The 23,793-nt window shown below is 35.8% G+C and overlaps 1 protein-coding gene across 6 annotated transcripts in view; it reads right to left on the bottom strand.

Moving 5' to 3' along the window:
- LOC136833218 (collagen alpha-1(XVIII) chain-like) overlaps nucleotides 1-23,793 on the bottom strand; it is a 665,928-nt gene that overhangs the window by 84,015 nt on the left and 558,120 nt on the right. The window lies entirely within an intron of this gene.

Here is a 23,793-nt window from a genome sequence, read left to right as displayed (position 1 = left end):
AATAATAATAATAATAATAATAATAATAATAATAATAAATGATTGGCGTCTGCACTAAAATCACGATTTCGCAAGTTCAAAGGAGCACCCGAGGTGTAACATGTCTTGGGAAACGTTCAATGATTAAGAGATTGATTTTACGCCAAATACCGGAACAACAACACCAGTCAATTTCATTCGCAAGAATAAATTTTCCTTATTACGAATAAATAAATCCAAAATGACCGTGTCGAACGAAGAGACACACAGATCTTAAACTAACATTTTAATTCCCAAATTTGTTGTTATTGCCCCCGGCAAACGTTTTAAGCTAATGGCTAAGTAACTCTCAAGTAATCACATGATGATCTTAATTTCCAGACAAATTATTTTAATTTTTATCTAAAAAAAATCAGTGTGGTTTGGACCACTGGGAGGAGTAAATTTCCAAGGGATTTGATTTTTATTTTATATTTTAGCTTTTAATGTATGAAACTGGCATTTTGTATATGTGGTTTGGGGAGTAAATTTCCGGGGGATTTGAATTTTTTTAAATATATTAACTTTCTAATGAACGAAACTGGCATTTTGTAGATATCAGTCTGCCTGAAGGATTAAGGTAGTATTAAATCACGGTCACTGAAGCAAGGTGGTACGATTATCAAGCCATTACACAAAATTATGAAAAGAACTGCATGGCGTTGTGCAACTGTTGTACACAATAAATGAAACGTTATTACCTCACCGCTGAGTTATATTTTCTACAATAATACAAATATATTCAGAGTAGAAAAGACAGTAATTCCCTAACTTTCTCATGCAACGATTTTATTAATCAAACTTCCACTTAAACACATAATCAAACGCAAACATGACTCAATAAAGAAGACTAAAACAGTTGCTTGACTAAAGAAAATCACACCAAAGTAAATTTCCGCGAAAATGAAATATAAAGATCAATAAGCATACTTTCAATTCGATACGGCAAGAATTTTATAAAAAAATTCCTCTTTCGTTAAGTTATTTCCCATACATGTTTTCTCAAAAACAACAAATAACAACACTTAACTAGCTATGCCTTAGGAAATCCTCAACCCCAGGAAATGATTACACGTTATACCCCGGCCCACAAATCCCATGATAAAGTGTTCTAACGCTAATCCTATTCATGGGATGTCCTGCTACGTAGGAGGCCATTTTAGCATTTAAATGAACACGTAGCATAAAAGGCCATATATCCCTACTACGCTCAGGAGTCCTTAATTGGACATTAACCCTCCCCCGTTTTCTCAAGTTGGAGAACCTTTTTATTTACATAGTAGTTATATATTTTCTAGGAAATCCGTGCAAATATTAGAAAGGTATTCATGGAAAGCCTGGCATTTGGGTAACATAAACTCAGAGTTCTGTCAGGAAGTTTGAATTTCAGAAAATTATGTATGGAAGCCTGAAAGGCAAGCGAGCCTACCTCCAGAGCCTATTAGTAAACTAGAAAAAAATGACTTTCTATAAGATGGTGGAGATGAAGATCTATAGCGGAAGAGTGAGTTATTTAGAAAAAAACAATTATGGCAGATATATTTGACAGCACTGAGAACCACGACGAAACTGGAATCTAATAATCCACAATTTATGCTGAGTTTTGAATTCCTGTTATTTGGCCCAAACTTTATGAGCTTAGAAAAAATTGCAAAGATAAATGCCAACAAAATTCATTACGAAAAATCTTTTGCTGACAAAGGCCGTGGAAGTTGTGGCAAAATTTAATTTTAAAGACTATATACATTCCAAAATGAACGAGCAACGGCACACAAAAGGCATATTGATTACAGAGACTATTCAGGGATGAAAAATAAGACTGAAAGCTTATAAGAACGCTAGGGAGTTGTTTCCAGCTCTACACACACACACACACACACACACACACACACACACACAAAAACCTATTCACACCTAGGAAGGCGGTCTTCCAAGGCGATGGTTTGCTCTTTCTAGAATAGATTAATTGGAACCTTAACTGGGATTGGATTCTATAATAAGGAAACTTTCTTTCTTATTATTATTACTATTATTGTTGTTTCTGCTGCTGCAACTCTTATTTTTAGGGTGCTAGATATATTTCGTAATCTGGCTGTTACTATATGTTCTCAAGATAATTACCAATTCGAAGGCCCCAAATAAGTTAGTGGAGAGAGAGAGAGAGAGAGAGAGAGAGAGAGAGAGAGAGAGAGAGAGAGAGAGAGAGAGAGATTTTGTCGACGAAGTCCAATAGTCTACCTAATTTCTAAAATTGGTTTTGTGTAATATATGATATATAACAATAAAAAAATAAATATGACAATGAAAGTACCGCTCAGTGTTCTATCCAATTCGCGATTTTGCAGGAAACAATTTATGCAACATTAAGCGAGACGAGGATGCGAAATTAAAACAATTCCTGCTCCCAAAACCATTTTCTAAACCTCTTGACCATCCACCAACGAGACACGCCCACTGACCTGGCACAAGGGACCATGGATTCAAATTCAGACATTATCATAACCACCGAATTCTGATCTGGGACCTGTCCGGGCTGCATTGGTCAGCCCAATTAAGCCGTGTCGGCGTTGCTTCATTAGCAACTCCGAACAAGATGTTCGCCCCTTTTAAAGTTGCGCGAATGTCAGACGCTTCATAAAGAACTGGGAAACAATCCATAGACGCCAGAATAATCACTACATCACCTCATGCAAAACGCGATATTGAATAGTCAGTATAAATGGCTACATTAATCTCTGACTTGAAGAAGAAAAAAAAAACCTTGTCTCGCTCGTTTGCTCGAGATGGAGAGGGGATGTGAACGATGCCTGTGATTGATAATTATACATCGGAGCTTCTTACAAGCATTACTTATGCACTGGGTATCAATCTTCATTAAAAATCAACCAACAAAAAGCTAAGCACTTGAATCATAACACAGCAAGTTTTTCCTTCGAATGTCAACTGCATCTCATAAGGACAAGTAAGATACAATCAACGACAAAAGTTGGTATCATTTTTGTGTCTTGCAGAGTTTACTGCGCAAAATGCTACAATGTTCGAGGAAGTTTATTGAGATAGGAGAATTTCGACGAATCATCTTTGTTGGGCCTTCAGTTTTGCTGTCCAAAACCCTACGCATAGAAATATGGAGACAGCACGTTACAAACTGGACCATCAATAATAAGCAGTGAAGGTTGACAGAAATAAATGGTTCAACATAATGGATTCTATGCAGTGACAATGAGATGGTTTTGTTTCTTCTTAAGATCTTAGGGAAGAGAGAGTCAAACGGGCTCTCCTGTAGAGAGCCAAAAATAAAAAAAAATATCCGAAAATATCAAATGGGAAAAGCTGAACAAATACAGAAATAACCTCTAGATTAATTATAAAGATTCACGAAATTCAATCGATGTTTATGATCACGCGGTTCATCAGGGATGTTGAATCTGAAAGTCAATAAATATGGTTTCAAGTTATGTGAATAAAATGGCCCAAATATATTATTTAACTTAACAGGCTCCAATCCCTGTCACGACTGCGCGCATATGCGTATGTTTGTGGGTAAGGAATGGTTAGAATTCAGCAAGCGCAAAGAAAGAAAGAAGGTACGATAGACTAAAAGCAATGTGGACCAACACAACGCATTCAATGAGGCATGAGTGTGTGTGTGTGTGTTTGGAGAGAACAGAAGTTTGTTGTTGATTTTTGTTTTTTAAATATGAAGGAAACTTGCTCAAGAGAATGTTGAAGAGAGTGGCTATTTTGTTAATAAACTTAGCAATGAATAAGTGCCTTTTATGAAGATTATAAAAACTCCTTTGCTGAAAGATGGAGAGGAATTGCGCAACAGGTGTAAGGAAATTAATTACGAAAAGAAGCAAAGTCGTAGCTGTATGTTTACAGGATAAAAGAAGAATCTGTGGAAGGTAAACGAAGTGGTGGAAAGTTAGAAGCAATCTTCCCTCTTAAAATATTTGTAATAAGATACTATTACTGTCATGTTATTCATAACCTGCTCTTTAATTCCCAATGACCCTCAGGCAAAACATATTGACAGTGATTTATTGATAACCAACTTCATAAAAACCAAATCATTTCATTCATATTACGGTTGAGAAAAAGTATGGAAGGTATCAACATGGAGAGATTAAAATTTTCTCGATCAAGAATAAAGGAGATAAATTTATTGTTTTAGTGACCGCTTAACTGCTCATTCTGCACTGACCTCGCAAATAACATTGTTACAAAATAAAACAACGCCGGTATGTCGGTTACAGTACCCTTAATGAAAACGATCTGTAATCTATTAATGACAATACTTTTTTCTTTCTATTATCAAACAAAGCCAAAACAAAAAGCAAACACGAGAAATCCTGGAACAACTAAATGTCTGTATAAAATGCACTCGCAAAAATTATACGAATAAATAAAATAACTAAAGGCTATAACGCATAAACAGACAAACGAATCTGGCCACGGCCCATAACACATTAAATGACTTAAACAAACATATCTCACTAAAGAATCATTATGGAAACAAAGAAAATAAAAAAGCGTACGAACGGGATTTAGGGAATAAACAACTCACACAGACCGACGGAGTGGTTGCTAACCACACAGGAAATTGCACAGTGAGGTGGGCGCGTCATAATCAGCAATGCTTTTTTCAGTTGGCATCTTTGAGTGATGGATTGCACACGGGGTCCATAGGTGTCACTCATTTTTACGGTCACGGAAGACGGAGCGGTTCCCTTTGTAGTACGCAGTGTTTTCATCTACCCCTCTCTCTCTCTCTCTCTCTCTCTCTCTCTCTCTCTCTCTCTCTACCTGTTTCCATCCGCCAGCAGTTAAACCACTTACTAACTCAACTCCAGTTTCTAAGCAGAAGTTCTTCATTGGAGGGGTGGGCAGAGCTCTCGGCTAGCACGCTGTTTGCCCAGCGTTCGACTCTCCGACCGGCCAATGAAGAATTAGAGGAATTTATTTCTGGGGATAGAAATTCATCTCTCGTCATAATGTGGTTCGGATTCCACAATAAGCTGTAGCTCCCGTTGCTAGGTAATCATTTGGTTCTTAGCCACGTAAAATAAATCTAATCCTTCGGGCCAGACCTAGGAGAGCTGTTAATCAGCTCAGTTGTCTGGTTAAAGTAAGATATACTTAACTTCTTTCTAAGCAGAACAAAATACCTTTCTGAAGGATGAATCATTTCTTCATTATGCAATAAGCTCTTCCTTATGATTAATTCCACGGATACCTGTCAAACTTCACTTAATGAAAAATGTCTTTTTTTGTCACGTGACCTTCATGCACAAGGGTAGAACGACATCAGTGCACCGGATCATCCTTTAAAATACGTCAAACAGTCGGTCATTGTATGATTTTTATTATAACAGCAAACACTATTGTATTCCTGAAATATATTTTGAATGACCTCTTACATAAAGTATTTTATATTTATAAGACTATATAACCAAAACACAGAGCCCAAAACCTACTGACTGTATGGTAACTCTAGTGACATAACAGCGGCCAATCAGAATTCCCACGCCACAATTTTAGAGTAAATAACTTGAGGAAATGACGTTCCATATAAATTTCTATTCAAGTAGGAAAATTACGTTTATTACTTTAGATATGAAAAGAAATTCTGTTGGAGAAGGTGATTCCCTGCTCTACAATCAAAAACCATGAACCTAATTGACAATCTGAATTCCATCTCTAATATTCTGTCATCAAAATAAGCCTATAAAGGTAAGGTCAACCAGAGGGCCTGTAAGTTACAGTACGTGGTTCTCAAGGTAGTACAACTGAAATTGGAACTTTGCAGATTGTAGCAGCTTTCGTATTTCTATGAAGAATGTTTACGAGATGAAAATGATTTATACTGAAATATGTACCTGAACAATGATATTCAGCATATAGCTATCTCTTGGGGCGTTTAGTTGCTGTGCACAGAATATAAAGAACAGTGCCATTTCATAGGTCAATGAACACAAATTTCAACCATACGTAGTTATAAAGTATTAAGGACCCATTTTACACATCAACATACGAAAAAGGATATTGCAAGTTAAAGACATGCAATGCATTTTCTTAAACGATGATCAGTACTTAAAGTTATTAATGAAGGTAATGACCAAAAAGTAACCTTCAATATCAGTGAAATAAAGACTATGGCACCACTAAATATATATATATATATATATATATATATATATATATATATATATATATATATATATATATATATATACACACACATATATATAAATATATATATATATATATATATATATATATATATATATATATATATATATATATATATATATATATATATATATATATATATATATATGCACGAAATGCAAGTGACAAGACGTCGCATGGAAGCAAGGACAAAAAGTATGACATATATAACACGGAAAATAACTTTATACATAAATGGACCGCAACGAATTACTAAAGCAATTGGAAAGATGAACACTGGTTTCTATGAAAATGATCTTGTAGAATATTTCGTTATGAACCTTTGCTTATTATTTATTATTCTGATAAACTGTGAACATATAAATTTTATTTATTAAATGAATAAATCGGTTTGCAGACTACAGGCCAGTGGACCCAACATTCTGTTTTCAATTGTTTTCTCTTGTAGCTGATTAAATCGTTTTCCCTTGTAGCTAATTACCCATAAAACGAATTCAAATGGTTCTACACGGCTCCAAAATTAACACCTACAAACGCCCTCCATCCAAACCATTTATACAGCTATTGGATAAAATAACAAAAATAAAAAGACGACAACTCACGTTCACCCGGGAAATACTCTCATTCTCTACTTCTTCTTCTTTTCTCAGACAATGACATCAGTAGCCAGGCAAAAATCTTTACGGCTGAGACGAAACCAACGCAACAAAAGGTTTATGGCGCACGGTCAGACCACAGAAATGGACGGAGTTTACTTCTACGCCATAAAGAATCGGCACCACAAGGCTTCCTTATTTTTTTTTTCTTTTCTGTTATTTCCCTCCGTCTATTTATTTTTCGTGCGGGGAAGATGATGTGAAGCGTTCCATAGGTCGTCCGTAACCGCAGTTCTTTACTGTTACTGACGAGGATCGTCTTATTTTCGTGGATGCCGCCTGGCGTCACTTTAAATTAAGCAAAATTAAACGGATAATCCTACAAACACACGCATATATTTAAATATATATATATATATATATATATATATATATATATATATATAAATACCTATATATATATATATATATATATATATATATACATATATTATATATATAAATACCTATATTATACTGTATATATATATATATATATATATATATAATATATATATATATATATATATATATATATATATATATATATATATATATATATATATATATATATATATATATATATATAGAATACAAAAGAATAGAATATGAATTTAGGCCAAAAGACCAAGCGCTGGGACCTATGAGGTCATTCAGCGACAAAGGGAAATTGGCGGTGAGAAGGTCTGACAAGTGTAACAGGGGGGAAAACCTCGCAGTTGCGCTATGGAACAATTGTTAGAGAGGGTGGAAAGTCAGACGGAAGAAAGAGACTATGAACGGAGGTACAGTAAAAGGAATGAAAGAGGTTGCAGCTAGGGGGCGAAGGGAGGCTGGAAAGACCCTTAAGTAATGCCTACAGTGCACGGCGTGAGGTGCACTGACGGCACTAACCCCTACGGTTTATATATATATATATATATATATATATATATATATATATATATATATATATATATATATATATATATATATATATATACAGTATATATTGTAAGGCTGTTGAAACAGGCATCTTATTTCCCATACGTAGCTCCGGGCCGAAGAGGTAAGATAAATGGGGAAGATGAAGGGTAGGGATTAACCCAGGAGTATGAAAGACTGCAAACGTCGGGAAACACGGAAGCAGGTAGAAAAACTAACATATAGAAAATGGAAGGTTAGTCTCTCTCTCTCTCTCTCTTATTATATATATATATATATATATATATATATATATATATATATATATATATATATATATATATATATATATATATTAGCCAGCCTTGTGCTGGCACAGGCTCTGCTCATTAGCAGCCCCGTACAAACCTCTCTCTCTCTCTCTCTCTCTCTCTCTCTCTCTCTCTCTCTCTCTCTCTCTCTCTCTCTCCTATTACGACATGCAATTCTAATTTGATCTGACACCACATATTATTCAGTTCCAAAGTCATATTTAACAAGGCTGCTTTCAATAATTGCTACAAATAGGGAGGTACAAGGAGAGGAGTGCCTCGACGAGGCAAAACTCCCAGCCTCGGAGAGGTGGAACCGATCCACAAGTATTCTCTTCACAAAACAGATATTCCCCAAATAACCAAGATGATAATCGCTGAAACCGATCTTCGGAAAAGAATCAAGAATAAAAAATGTTGCTAATATTATTCTCCTCATCTGACCGATTCGACTCCGAACAATCCGTTAGCTTCTTCCCTTCCGGACCCCTCCTCCTCCTCATCCTCCCTCCTCTTCCTCCTTCTCCTCTTCTTCCTCCTCCTTCTTCCCCTCCGCCTCCTCTTCCTCCTCCTCTCCCCCCTCATCCTCCTCCTCCTCCTCCTCCTCCGTGAGGTCGACCTGAACGACAACAATGACCCTTGTAATCTCAAGGCCGATTCCTCCTACCCATGTCTCCCCACCTTTCCCCCATCCCTCTAACCACCACCCCCAACGTGAAGTGTGTGGTGCAACAGGGGTGAGGACGAGAGAAAGGGGAGGGAAGGAGGGAGAGAAAGAGGGAAGGAGGGAGGGGGAAGAGGCACACTGCGAAGAGGAAGGAACTAAGGCTACGAAAAAGGGAAGCCCAAACGCTTTTTTTAAGGTTCTCTGAAGAAGTAAGTTCTTCCTCGTCTGATGGCGTCAGAGATAAGCCTAATGTGGCCGGGGCAGTAAACGTAAGGTAGCTCTCGAGGAATTCCGACTCCGCCCTCCCCTTCGTTGCACGGGCGGCTCATTATCATGCAGAGCTGAAAAGAGAGAGAGAGAGAGAGAGAGAGAGAGAGAGAGAGAGAGAGAGAGAGAGAGAGAGAGAGAGAGAGAGTTCATCAACCATACAGATCCCAGGGTAGGTGGGAATTTCAAATTGCCGAGTGATTTTACTGACATACTTTTTTATCGATATTCATTGGTTGTTATTTCAGCCACTAGTTTTTTTAATAAGGTTTTATGCTTCAATCAAGTTTTCATCTTAAAAAAACAGACACGTATAAAAAAATAATAAAATCGCAATATCAAGGTTTGAGAATATTTTTTCGTTAATGACTCGGATTTTTCATGAATATACAAACAATGGGTTTATTTTAAATATGAGAGCTTGCCCAATTCCTCTTTTAGCCCCCCTTATTCGTCACTGCTTTTCATATCCAGCTCAAATAATGACGGAAAGCACCAAAGTGGGATTATCGAGGAGTTAATCCCAACTCCCCCTGGGGAATACAGCCATTCTACAGGACTCCTGACTCCTGTCACCAACCTCGAAGGTGATAAAAATGATTAGTGGCATCTAAACTGGAAAGTCATTCGCTTCTAAAAAAAAAATCACTACAGAAAGAAATAAATAAAACTCTTAAAAAAATTTCTCTTTGCACATCGAAATACACAAAACTGAATTTCTTTAGCAGTGAAAAATATAATCGGGAAAACATTTCAAAAGACGGAATGGAATTTTAACAAAAGAACTTTCTGTCCATAAAACATCCAAAGGAAATCCACTCAGCCGTGACAAAAGATAAAAGACACAGTAAAATCTTTCTTCCGTCTTTTCTCATCTCGGCTTTTCGGAGAAAATCGCCACTCCGAACCTGAGATAAGGTAAAGATCACACTATCACGCTTGTAAGAGCGCACAATAAAACTTTGCGGCAACTCGAAAAAAGTACACGAAAATGCTCTTGTTTAAAATTTCTTTGTAATGGAATTAAGATCCAGTCTGATTTTTAGTTTTCTGTAAAAGAAAACTGTTGTGCCGGCTTTTTCTGTCTGCCCTCATTTCTTAAAAACTACTGAGGCTAGAGGGCTGCAAATTGGTACGTTGATCATCCACCCTCCAATCATCAAACTAACCGAATTGCAGCCCTCTAGCCTCCGTAGGTTTTATTTTATTTAGGGTTAAAGTTAGTCACAATCGTGCTTCTGGCAACGATATAGGATAGGCCCACCACCGGGCCGTGGTTAAAGTTTCATAGGCCGCGGCTCATACAGCATTATACCGAGACCACCGAAAGATAGATCTATTTTGGCCTTGATTATACGCTGTAGCGGTTGTACAGAAACCTCGATTTCGCCGGAGACGCTTCGGCACATTTTTCATTTTTCCTTTTCGTCTTAATTAAAATACATTATCATACACATAAATAGAGAATAAAATGCAAATGTAAGAAAAGTAAGTGTTTAACGTATTAAAATTTCATTTTCTATTTACATGTAGAAGAATATATCTTTTTTTTATAGAAAGATAACCAATTCACGTACTGGTCAGTCGGTTGAGCTTCGGACTGTCACTCGATGGGCCGGAGTTCAATTCCCCCGACCGGCTGATAAAGAGTTAGAGGAATTTATTTCTGGTGATAGAAATTCATTTCTCGCTAGAATGTGGTTCGGATTCCACAATAAGCTGTAGGTCCTCTAAGTAACCAATTGGTTCTTAGCCACGTAAAATAAGTCTAATCCTTCGGGCCAGCCCTAGGAGAGCTGTTAATCAGCTCAGTGGTCTGGTAAAGCTAAACTATACTTACTTACTTCAGGGAGCCCGTCAAGACTTGAATTTCATTGCTGAAAATCTTGACTCAGTACATCAATATACACAAACGGTTTGTTCCCCAGTGGGAATGCAGAAGCAAAGGTCTTGATAAACTGTTGCTTTTAATATAAGCAATCAGAAGTTTCGCTAATGTATTGCTTGACAAAATTACAATAAATATATTATTAAAACATCAAATCGACCAAACACTACAACAACTCTCACTAAAAAGAAGTAACGGGGTATGCTTCTCTCTCTCTCTCTCTCTCTCTCTCTCTCTCTCTCTCTCTCTCTCTCTCTCGATGAAAGGAGAATGCCAATATATCTTCGTCTTTAATGTTAAGCCTGAAAAAGACTGACGTCTAAGAGTCATAACCCAACACTTAGGAGAGAGGAGGAATTTCAACGAGCCGCTGTGGGGCGCGTTCTATGCCAACACGTACAGCGAACATAAAACGGACTGACAATGAGATTTACTTGGACATTCTCTGGTATCCAGTTACAGTATAAACGCACGAAGAACACGCTGGTGTTTTCCAGCAATTTTCACGTAGTAAAATACAAAAAGAAGGAGAACGATTAAATTCCAATAAAAATAGGTTTCAGGAAGATTCTTCATCACTTCTACAAAGAACGCGTCTACGGCAGCCAGGTTGATGTAGTCGCCTGTTATCAATATGTCAGGGACAATAATTAGACTGGGTATAAAGACGAACGACGATACCCATTAAATAGCACAAGTCGCTACGATGTAAAGCCAATTAAAAGATAAAAAACCAGTTTACAGACCTCCCTGTACGTCAATTTTTTTATATATATAATCAAAGGAAGTTATTTTTACGTTAGAGTAGAGTCAACTGAAACGACCCATGTTAAAAAATTGCTCAGTTACACTCCGAAGTAAATATTTTAATAATAATAATAATAATAATAATAATAATAATAATAATAATAATAATAATAATAATAATAAATAAATAAATAAATCATCATCAACAACAACAACAACGACAATAATAATAATAATAATAACAATCATAATAATAATAAATAAATAAAAAACCTAACATCAAGAACAACAATAATAATAATAATAATAATAATAATAATAATAATAATAATAATAATAATAATAATAATATGAAACCCAACTTGACAAACAGCTTACTACCTTTATATGAAATCCATACAAATACAAAAAGTGATAGAAAAACAAAGCGGGGCATATCAAAGTTGAAAGGAATATGGGAAAACAGAAGAAAAGAGAAGAATATGTGCTCCCCCTGTCTTATTTACTCATCAAGAGTAATTGCCGCAGTACACTACTCTTTCCGGTACATTACCAAATTGCCATTTATTTTTGATGTACAAATGCGACAAAGAATATAACTATTGAAGCAATCATCAATGATGTTATTATAAGTCTCATCATATGTATGTGTATATATATATATATATATATATATATATATATATATATATATATATATATGTATATAATATACAATATACAAATAACATATATATAAAAATATATATATTGTTTGCACATAATATATATACACATATATACTGTCTATATACATATATATATGCATATATATTATATACAATATATATATATATATATATATATATATATATATATATATATATATATATATATATATATATATATATATATATATATATATATATATATATATAATATATATATATGTATATACAGTATATATATTACACACACATATATATGAATATATAATAAAAGAAAATGAATTAAAAATGACAAAGAAAATGAAAATAGCCAAGAACTTCAGTTCAACATACCTTTCATTAGTGTATGCAAGAACAACACCCATGCAAGTTTTTGGGTAAACATCGCTAAGGAAATTTTCGCACCTCTCACGCAGTTCCGACGAAAATCTAATTCCTGAGAGCTAACTGTAAACATCTGTATCATCTATTCAAACAAAAATGAGTTACACGAGAAATACGAGTTGAATAGATTGTCTATAGAAGGTAGGTGAATTTTATTAGCATTCGATTCTAAAGAGTTTTAGTTTTCTGTGAAAGAAAACTATTGTGTCGGCTTTGTCTGTCCGTCCGCATTTTCCTGTCCGCCCTCAGATCTCAAAAACTACTGAGGCTAGAGGGCTGCAAATTGCTATGTTGATCATCCACCCTCCAATCATCAAACATACCAAATTGCAGCCCTCTAGCCTCAGTAGTTTTTATTTTATTTAAGGTTAAAGTTAGCCATAATCGTATTTCTGGCAACGATATAGGAAAGGCCACCACCGGGCAGTGGTTAAAGTTTCATGGTCCTCGGCTCATAGATGTACTTTCGATGGCCTTGATTATACGCTGTAGCGGCTGTACAGTAAACTCGATTGCGCCGAAGAAACTTCGGCGCAATTTTTACTTGTTATCTATCGAAGATATGTGGTAGAATCTGTATGGAACCATTTAACAAAGCTCAGATATCCAAGCGTGATCTCACAAAGAAACAAGACTCTAAATCACAGGAACTATAACTACAATCAAGTCTACAACCAATCAAATACAATCACAACCCCATCAAGAGCTGCAAAGGACGAAAATACCCACTGCTCCCCCTTGCGGTGTGAATTGAAACCCCTTAGCACTCGCGGTGACAATGAATGGCAGATTTCATTTTCAATCTGAAAGATTCTATTACCGTCTTATTTACTTCAATCGTGAGACCTTTCACTTTGCTAATCTGTTAATGATACTTCTTCACAAGACTCTTAAACAACTCAAGTCAGCCCTGTTATGCAACCACTTTTACTATCATGTGCATGTTTATAAGTACGCACACATTCTCTCTCTCTCTCTCTCACACACACACACAAGTCTTCACACTACATATATACACATACATACACACGCATATATAAACATGTATGTATCTATATATGAGTATATATACATATATATATTTATATATACACATATTTATTATATATAAATTATATATTATATATATGTATATATATACAGTATATACATATATATATATATGTATGTATATATATAATATACAATATATATATATATATATATATATATATATATATATATATATATATATATATATATATATATATATATATATATATATATATATATATATATATGGATTTGACAATTTTAGCCAAGAGCAGAAATTTTCCGATAAAGTGAACCCCGAACATTTAAGTCAGTCAACTGAGGAAAGCAGTAGGCCCGTTTGAGATAGGATAGGAGAGACATCCTGAAGGACATCAGCTGAGACAATGAAGGACGCTGTGGTCAGCAAAACACAGCAGAGATAAAGCAGGCTATTGTTAGGCTTGACGTAAACAGTTTCGGGGAGGCCTACAAGTCCCCGGGAAGGAATGCTTCCAGTACCTGTCGTGACATTCAACCCTATCAGTCAGGTGCCTTTGTTGTAAAATGATAAAGTATCAGTCTCTGAGCTTCTTGAAAGGTGTTCAGTCATTTAATCAATATTGTTTTTAAAGTATTAAAAGCCGTTTATGCATATGAACTTTAAGTGAACTTTAAGTGAATAGAAGTCGAGGAAATTACACATAGTCATAGCTAACACTCAAAGCATATATATATATATATATATATATATATATATATATATATATAGTATATATATATATATATATATATATATATAGTATATATATATTACTCTATATACATAAATATATGTACATATATATATATATATTAACATATATACAAGTATATATGTATATATATAAATATATATAAATACACACACACACACACACACATATATATATATATATATAATATATATATATATATATATATATAATATTAAAGTTTTAATATTTGTAGTATACGTTTCATGACTGACCAGGTGCCACAGCCGCTGTCAACTAGTCTAGAGGTTTCAATAACGTGTCCTGGCAACTTACCGGACCCCAGTAGTCCAAATATACAAGCATCAATGACGAATACCTTCCGTTACAGTCTTTTTTTTCATAAAACAGTCTAAACTCAAAAAATAAACACAGAAACAGAAAGATGGTTTGTTAATCCAGAGGGTCGCTGATTATAATATATACACAATACAAGTCGAAAGCACTGTTGAACGGCAGGTTACCAGGACATGATAATGAAATCTTCAGACTCGCTGGCCGCGGCCACAGTTACTTTTCATGGCTTGCCGCTAGCCCTTAAGCTTGTTTTTTGTAACTATTTTCGATAATGAACTTGACAGTACCTCCTCCTTAACCAAAAATCGCATTTCAACATTACAAACACAAGAGTCAACGATTCTGCTAATTATTTCCCCTTTCACTTGAAGACTGACATAAATTCTCCTGTATTTCTGCCCCTTTATGACATTCTGTTCAAGAGAAAGAGCTTCCGATGCTTTCTAAATCACAGGTGCAATGATACATCTTTTTTATTTTCTCTCTTTATGAGCTGAAATAAATCCAGGCTGCCTACATAACATCTAGGTTACTTTCTCATTGGAAAAATAATAATAATAAAAAAATGCATCTGCAATGGAAGGGCTGTAGCACTCAAACTGAATTTTAAGCGGTTAATAGACAGAAAAGTAATTATATATATATATATATATATATATATATATATATATATATGTGTGTGTATGTACATGTATGTATATATACATACATATATATATAATTTATATATATACAGATAGATAGATAGATAGATAGATAGACAGACAGAAAGATAGAAAAGTAGACAGATAGATAAATATACAAAGAATTTTACGGCGAAGAATAACACATCAACGCAGTCCATTACCCAAAATGACGCTGACATGCTTTGGAAAATGCAGATACTTAAATTATATATAAAAAAAACAACAATACAATATAATGAAATGGTTTCCGATAAAGCCAAAAAATAAAAAGAAAAAATCACCTACTATATCCTTTTACAGAAAGCCGCAAAATAAAAGATCTTCAATGAAGGATAAGCTTTTTTTTTTTTTTTTTATTTATTTATTTATAAGGCAGGATGGCGATTCTATTCCTCCAATTCCAATACTCGGACGGAGGTTCAGCATAATTCCTACCTGGGGTTTTTTTTTTTTTTTGGAGACTGGACTTCCCAAGGATCATCTGCTTACCCTTGTCTCATCACTTACCTATGCCCTACCCATCGACACTTACCTGTGGGGGAGAGAGAAAAAAAATCAATGTTTTTTGAATGTTAAAATTGAATACAGTTCAAATTTTTGAATCATTCTTTTCTGTCAAGAGCAAAGGCCAATTGAACGGGCAGCCTAATGCAGTAGTGTACATGTTTTTAAATTCAGGTTTGATAAAAAAAAAAAATAGAAATGAGGGAAGAAGGGTTTTTAATTCAATATTTTGATGCACCATTTATTACCCTATGATCACAGTAGACAAAATGAGCCTAATGCTATCTTTAAATGTTTGAAAAATATAAAACTAACATCACTTATGATAAAGATACGACAATTTCGGTTCGTGCCCACATAATGAAAAAAGGTCGTAGATATAAATAAAATATTTATCACTTTAGACTAAGATTATTAAATATGATTTTAATTCCTTTCATTGGTTAAAACTTTAAAGATTACATTCCCATTCATAAATTGATACAACTTTGATAGCTTACCGACAGCGAAGAACATAAAAAAGTTTTCGCTATACGAAACAATCGAATTTTTTTTATTTTTGATACTGACTGCGACTGAACAAGCGTGAGTCTTTTTCTGTTACCCTTTCAAAAGCTCAATAGGAACTAAGAAACCGGAGCACACAATCTAAAGGCTAAAACATTCAAGAATGCATTGCGAAAAACTTTTATTCTCTGGAGGATTTCATAATAAAGTTCATGTGATGTCAAAACCAAACAACGCAGACCTCCAGCAAAGAAAAACATTACTAAAAATAGTTTGTAATTCGCACCCATCCTCCATAACTTTGCTGGCGATCAAAATACAGAGCTTTTGCAGTGAGACGAATTCAAACCACGATAACTGAGAATGAGAGAAGTCTCTGTACTACTCTAGGAAAGTTGCTAGCACATAATCCGCGTTTCTCTGACCAAACACAAACCAGTCCTGTCTCGAGCGTCAGGTTGCGCTATCAACCAGATCAGTATCTGGGCAGATTTAAGATAATGCGAAAACAATGGTGATAAATTCATTTGCTAAGACAGTGACTGGCTCTTTCTCGGTCGTCTGACAACACCCAGGCTGCCAGTCACTCACTCAGACACGCGGAGCAGTAATTATCAGACAGGGCACTAATCCTTTTAAGGGACGCAGACATTTCTGCAATAGTTCCGACGTGATGTGTCCAGATTTGCGTGCTGAATTTTACGGAGTTGATTCTTCCTCTTTTTTTTTTTCAGTCACTCAAGGAAAAAATACAATTTACCTCTGAAATGCAGTGCGTTAGATATTCCCACTTGGTATCCCACTGGGCTATTTTAACGCAGATGAAATATTTCTCCAAAATTCTCACTTAAAATATTTTCTTCATACATGAATGTCTACTGTAATAAAGAAAAATAAAAAATGCGCCAAAGTTTCTTCGGCGCAGTCGAAAATAGATCTATATTTCGGTGGTCTCGGTATAATGCCGCATGAGCCGCGCCCCATAAAACTCTCAGCTGGCCGTGGTAGCCTGTGTTGCTGCGTTGCCAGAAGCAAGATTATGGCTAACTTTAACCTTAAATAAAATAAAAACTACTGAGGCTACAGGGCTGCAATTTGGTATGTTTGGTGACTGCAGGGTGAATGATCAACATACCAATTTGTAGCCCTCTAGCCTCAGTAGTTGTTACGTTCTGAGGGCGGACAGAAAAAAGTGCAGACAGAAAAAGTTCGGACGGACAGACAAAGCCGGCACAATAGTTTTCGTTTGCAGAAAACTAAAAGCGACTTCGTTTTGAACACGGTGATCATTACAAATATGTAACGGGCGCTAATCTCGAAAAAGAAACCGCACAAGTAGACTCCTTCACTTTAACCTCAAGATAACACTATCCGAAAAATGCCCACATAACCCTAATGCCTCGAGAGTGCACTTAATATTCCATGACAAACACAGGCACAGCGGCATTAGTGCCACCCTGTTAGTTCTTTCACCAGTGATATGGCACTATCTGCACGTCCATTTGAGGCTCTCTGGCACTCTCGGGCACGTAGGCCTACCCGAACCGATCTCGGGCGAGTATTTACTTGATGCTGACGTTCCGGCGAAAATGCGCTTTGTGTTGTTGTCAGATACATACCAGGCACACGAGAGAGAGAGAGAGAGAGAGAGAGAGAGAGAGAGAGAGAGAGAGAGAGAGAGAGAGAGAGAATATCATCAGAACTGAGAGAGAGAGAGAGAGAGAGAAATTCTTAGAATATCATCCAGAACTGAGAGAGAGAGAGAGAGAGAGAGAGAGAGAGATTCTTAGAATGTCACCCAGAACAGAGAGAGAGAGAGAGAGAGAGAGAGAGAGAGAGATTCTCAGAATATCCCCAAGGAATGAATTAAATTGAGATAAATTAGGGCTTACATTTAATTGCGTCTCGGTTTTATAAAAACAACGAATGCAGTAAAAATAATTATCCACAACAAAACGTTAATTAGGGCAGCTCACAAAAAAGCCAAACAAAAAGATGAGTAAACGACTTGACACATTTCATTCTCCTTCTCTTTAGTTGTTCATCTGAACAGACGAGGGAAAGCCATAATTCATATTCCTTGAATTGATAACAGTGATCCAGTGGGTTGATCGAAATGTATTTCTTAAAAGATCTATTAGGCAATTCACCACAAGTACAAAAATAATAGTTCGTCTGCTATTCAAAGTTATGGGCTTTATCGCAGTTTAATTTGATAGCCAATGCAAATCGCAATTTTCTACATAGATTTTCACTGCGTCATCCAGCTACTAAGTTTTAGCAGCATTTAATCGAGGCATTCTCAACATATATATATATATATATATATATATATATATATATATATATATATATATATATATATATATATATATATATATATATATATATATATATATACATATATATATAAATATATATTACAAGCGAAACCAGGCATTTCACGAACTGCCTGAAATTTCGACAGATAGCGAAATGCCCTTTGGGACATTTGATCCCCAGAGGCTAGTACTAAACACGGCGAAATACATTTGAACCCCCCAGGGGCTAGTACTAAACACGGCGAAACACTGTGGATGATTCACTGTTTCGCCGTGTTTAGTATACAAGCCCCTGGGGGGATCAAATGACCCTAAGCGCATTTCGCTATCTGCCTGAAATTTCAGGCAGTTCGCGAAATGCCTGGTTTCATATCTGCCTGTGACACACACAACACACACACACACATATACATATATGTATGTATGTATATATATATATATATATATATATATATATATATATATATATATATATATACTACCTAAACAATTCAACTTGTATTTTACTAATTTATTTATTTTTCATTTATTATTTTATTAATATATATTTTTTCTCTTTTCTAATATCTGGACTATTCTTTCTGCATTTCCTATTATCTTCTGTTACTTCTTTCAAATGAACATAATACGCTTTAAAAACCTAAATTTCAAGCCAATGGCCCCTGCAAACTAGTTCCAATATATACAAACACACACGCGTACACACACACACACACACACACACATACACACACACACACATATACACACACACACACATATATATATATATATATATATATATATATATATATATATATATATACATATACATATACATGTATACACACAGTTTCATTCATTTATTTATTAGAAACTAGGTATGAAAATGGCTTAAGATTCACGTAGAGTTTAATCTTATCCATCCTCATCCTAGAAGCTCGTTTCCGACGCACGTATCGGGTACTTCCTTTTCTTATATACCAAAGCCAAACACGTAAGTAATCGCAAACCTCCGCCAGGACTGAGGAACCTCCATCACCCCCAAACACCCTCCTCCTAGTCTCATCTTCCCAAAAGTTACATTTCTCTTTTCACTCTCAAAATATAAAATTTTTCTTGACAATCAAAATTCCCAACTGTTGGTGAACTTTTTCATAAATCCAAACACAACGTTTCGCGTAATCCCCGCAACAAACAAACAAACAAACGAACAAAGCAAGCAGATACATTGGCAAACAAACAGAACCATAAAAATTTTTTTTGTCGGATATATTTAGAACTCGATCTAATAGATCCACAAAAGGCCTTTTACGGATCCTCCTACCTGTAAATGCTTAATCAACAGTTGCAGTGGAGGGGTTCAAAACGAATTTGTTGAATTCACCGTGCAAGTAATTCCAGCAGAAATGCCTACTGATTAACGTGATTTACGAATTAGCCTCCTTACAATGACCAAATGGATTTCAGCTTACAGCTAGGCCTAAATAATAGTTCATTACAAGTACACACACGTATAACGATATGCAAAGAGAGAGAGAGAGAGAGAGAGAGAGAGAGAGAGAGAGAGAGAGAGAGAGAGAGAGAGAGAGAGAGAGCAATTATTCAAAACAAACAAATCCCGTAGCACGTCATCCCTACGCCCACCCTGGCAAATCCTCTCCTTTCGCCAGCGTCATCCGATCCGTCATAATTCCTCGCACCTGGATTAGCTTTACATTCTTTAATTACTCTGCAAACAACATTTACTATGTAAAGCGAGTCTCGCCCTCATTCACAACCGCCCACAATTCACAAATGCCTCTCGGCCCCTCAGCTCGTTAACTGCCATCTGGTGGCGCCGTGGAAAATTGATGAGGCTATCCAAAACTGCTTAAAGCTCATTAGAAGGGTTTGTTCAATGGGACGGCTAACAAGAGCAGTGGGTGCTGCTGCTAATCTAAAATACTAGGACCCAGCGCGACGTTTGTTGAATGAATTATTCAATAAAGTCTCGGAGGAGACACTTCCCACCTCAAAGCGTCGCCGCTCACTTCTTTTGGGGGCCACTTGTTCGTATATGGCTTTGGCGGCCGCGTAGAAAACAAGAAGAAATAAAGGAATAATTTTTTTTACAGAATCCCTTTATTCACTGATTATTATCTTCATGACTGTTACTCATCACATATGCATTAAGCATCACGAAAATATCAAACTACTCCGTATGCGACCTAGATTTGACACAAATTAAAAGCACCGGTGTCTATCTTTTTATTCAGTGCAATAAGACACTCTATCAGTTATTAGTTCAATAAGTTATCTCATTAACCGCAACAAAAATTATTGCAATTGAGTAGCGAGATAAACGTTCACAAAACATAAGGCCCTTTACAGAGAATCAATGTTTACACTGATTTCTTTAAATGTCATCGTAATGGTACCCACCTTTATTTAATAAACAAATCTTGAAACGATAAATTACGAAAGAACACCAATGTTTTTGCACTTGCCCGCTAAAGAAACTACCTGTTCCATGCACAATGACTTACACGCCTTTGGAAATTACTGTATATATGAAATTCCCTGTCCCATATACAATGATTTACACGCCTTTGGAAATTATATATGAAATTATATATGAAATTCCCTGTTCCATGTACAATGGCTTACGCACCTTTGGAAATTATAAGAAATTCTCTGTTCCATGTACAATGACTTACACGCCTTTGGAAATTATAAATGAAATTCCCTGTTCCATGTACAATGACTTGCATTCCCTGTTCCATGTACAATGGAAATATTATATACTAAATTCCCTGTCCCGTGTACAATGACTTAAACACCTTTGGAAATTATATATGAAATTCCCTGTTCCATGTACAATGATTTACACGCCTTTGGAAATTATGTATGAAATTCCCTGTTCCATGAACAATGATTTACACGCCTTTGGGAATTATATATGAAAATTCTCTGTTCCATGTACAATGACTTACACGCCTTTGGAAATTATATATGAAATTCCCTGTTCCATGTACAATGACTTACACGCCTTTGGAAATTATATATGAAATTCCCTGTTCCATGTACAATGACTTGCATTCCCTGTTCCATGTACAATGACTTGCATTCCCTGTTCCATGTACAATGACTTGCATTCCCTGTTCCATGTACAATGACTTGCATTCCCTGTTCCATGTACAATGACTTGCATTCCCTGTTCCATGTACAATGGAAATATTATATACTAAATTCCCTGTCCCGTGTACAATGACTTAAACACCTTTGGAAATTATATATGAAATTCCCTGTTCCATGTACAATGAACGACTTACACGCCTTCCATGTACAATGACTTACACGCCTTTTTGAAATTATATATGAAATTCCCTGTTCCATGAACAATGATTTACACGCCTTTGGGAATTATATATGAAAAATTCTCTGTTCCATGTCTGAAATTGCAATGATTTATGTACAACGCCTTTGGAAATTATATATGAAATTCCCTGTTCCATGTACAATGACTTACAAGCATTTGGAAATTATATATGAAAATTCTCTGTTCCATGTACAATGACATACACACCTTTGGAAATTATATATAAAATTTCCTATTCCCTGTTCCATGTACAACGACTTACATGCCCTTGTAAATTATATATGAAATTCCCTGTTCCTTGTACAATGACTTACACGCCTCTGGAAATATTACACACTAAATTCCCTGTCCCATGTACAATGGCTCACACGCCTTTGGAAATTATATGTGACACATTTACTAAATATATCCCAGCTAAAAATAAAAGCTTAATGCGATGATGAAAGCCTTCTGTGCATCCATAAAACTCGAGAGAATTATCAGATGAATCGCGAGCCATATTTTCTTTCCCCCTCAGTCATTTTCCCCCGTAACATAATCCCCCTTAAAGCGATGCACTGAAACGTGTAATGTAAAATTATAATTCTCAATGCAGTCCCTTCTCTGAGTCACGTTGTCTGCTCCAAAGGAATCCTTCCTCCTGTCACCCGTCCCATTTTCGAAGAACGCTTTCAATTACTACCAGCCGGCAAACCAGGATGAAGTTGTAAATCTGGGAGGGAAGCGAGGAATGGGTAGATGATGGATGAATTAAGATAACTCGGAATTTACAGCCGCAGGGTGAAAGGAAAAAAAATAAGAGAAAGACAATGGATGATGATTGTAATGACTGAAGCGGACGTGGGTGAGATAATAACCAAATCAATTTGCGTACACGGAAATAGATCATCTCCATTCACTGTCAACAACAGCATGTGGCGTTTTGACATATAGAGTTGTTACGCAGTTGTTACTTGTCCAAACTCTGTAACAATCTATGCAAGTAACATCAGCCTCTCATGCTTCAGTATCTCACTCGGCATAGAGAGTCGAGAAATGGAGGAGCACTCGGTTTCCTCAGAAATCGACTTCACGTAAATCTCTTCCTACGACGTGGACAGGAGTAGTAGTTCCCACCAAGAAAATAAATACCCAGTACCGACAGCTGTGTGTGTGTGTGTGTGTGTGTGTGTGTGTGTGTGTGTTTGCGCTTATACAACTCCTGGTTCTATACCATTATAGATATGCTAATGTGTCTTTAGAAACGGTACCTCTAATCAACTAACAACGACAACTGTAGCCAATATGCAACTGAGGAGCTCTACTCTATAACCCAACTATAGTTTCACGGATCCTTACTACTCCAAGCAAGGTCATCTCCAAACCACAAAACTTGTTACCCAATTCATTAAGTCTTCTACAAGAACCCCCTTACAAGAGGTCCGCTCTATAATGGCATTATCTTGAAACTTAGTGAAAGACGCCAAGTGTAAGACATGTAAATCGTGGGTGTAAAGAGGAGTGGCCTACACGGTGACCTATGGCGTATCGAAGACTTATAGGTTACGCCCTTTTCGTTCTTTCTTTTGAAACTGTTCTTTTTTTTTTGGACAGATAGTCTTAATAGTAGAG

The sequence above is a fragment of the Macrobrachium rosenbergii genome, chromosome 51 (genome assembly GCF_040412425.1).
Source record: "Macrobrachium rosenbergii isolate ZJJX-2024 chromosome 51, ASM4041242v1, whole genome shotgun sequence".
NCBI classification, from domain to species: domain Eukaryota; kingdom Metazoa; phylum Arthropoda; class Malacostraca; order Decapoda; family Palaemonidae; genus Macrobrachium; species Macrobrachium rosenbergii.
This window is presented reverse-complemented; position numbering and strand designations above follow the sequence as displayed.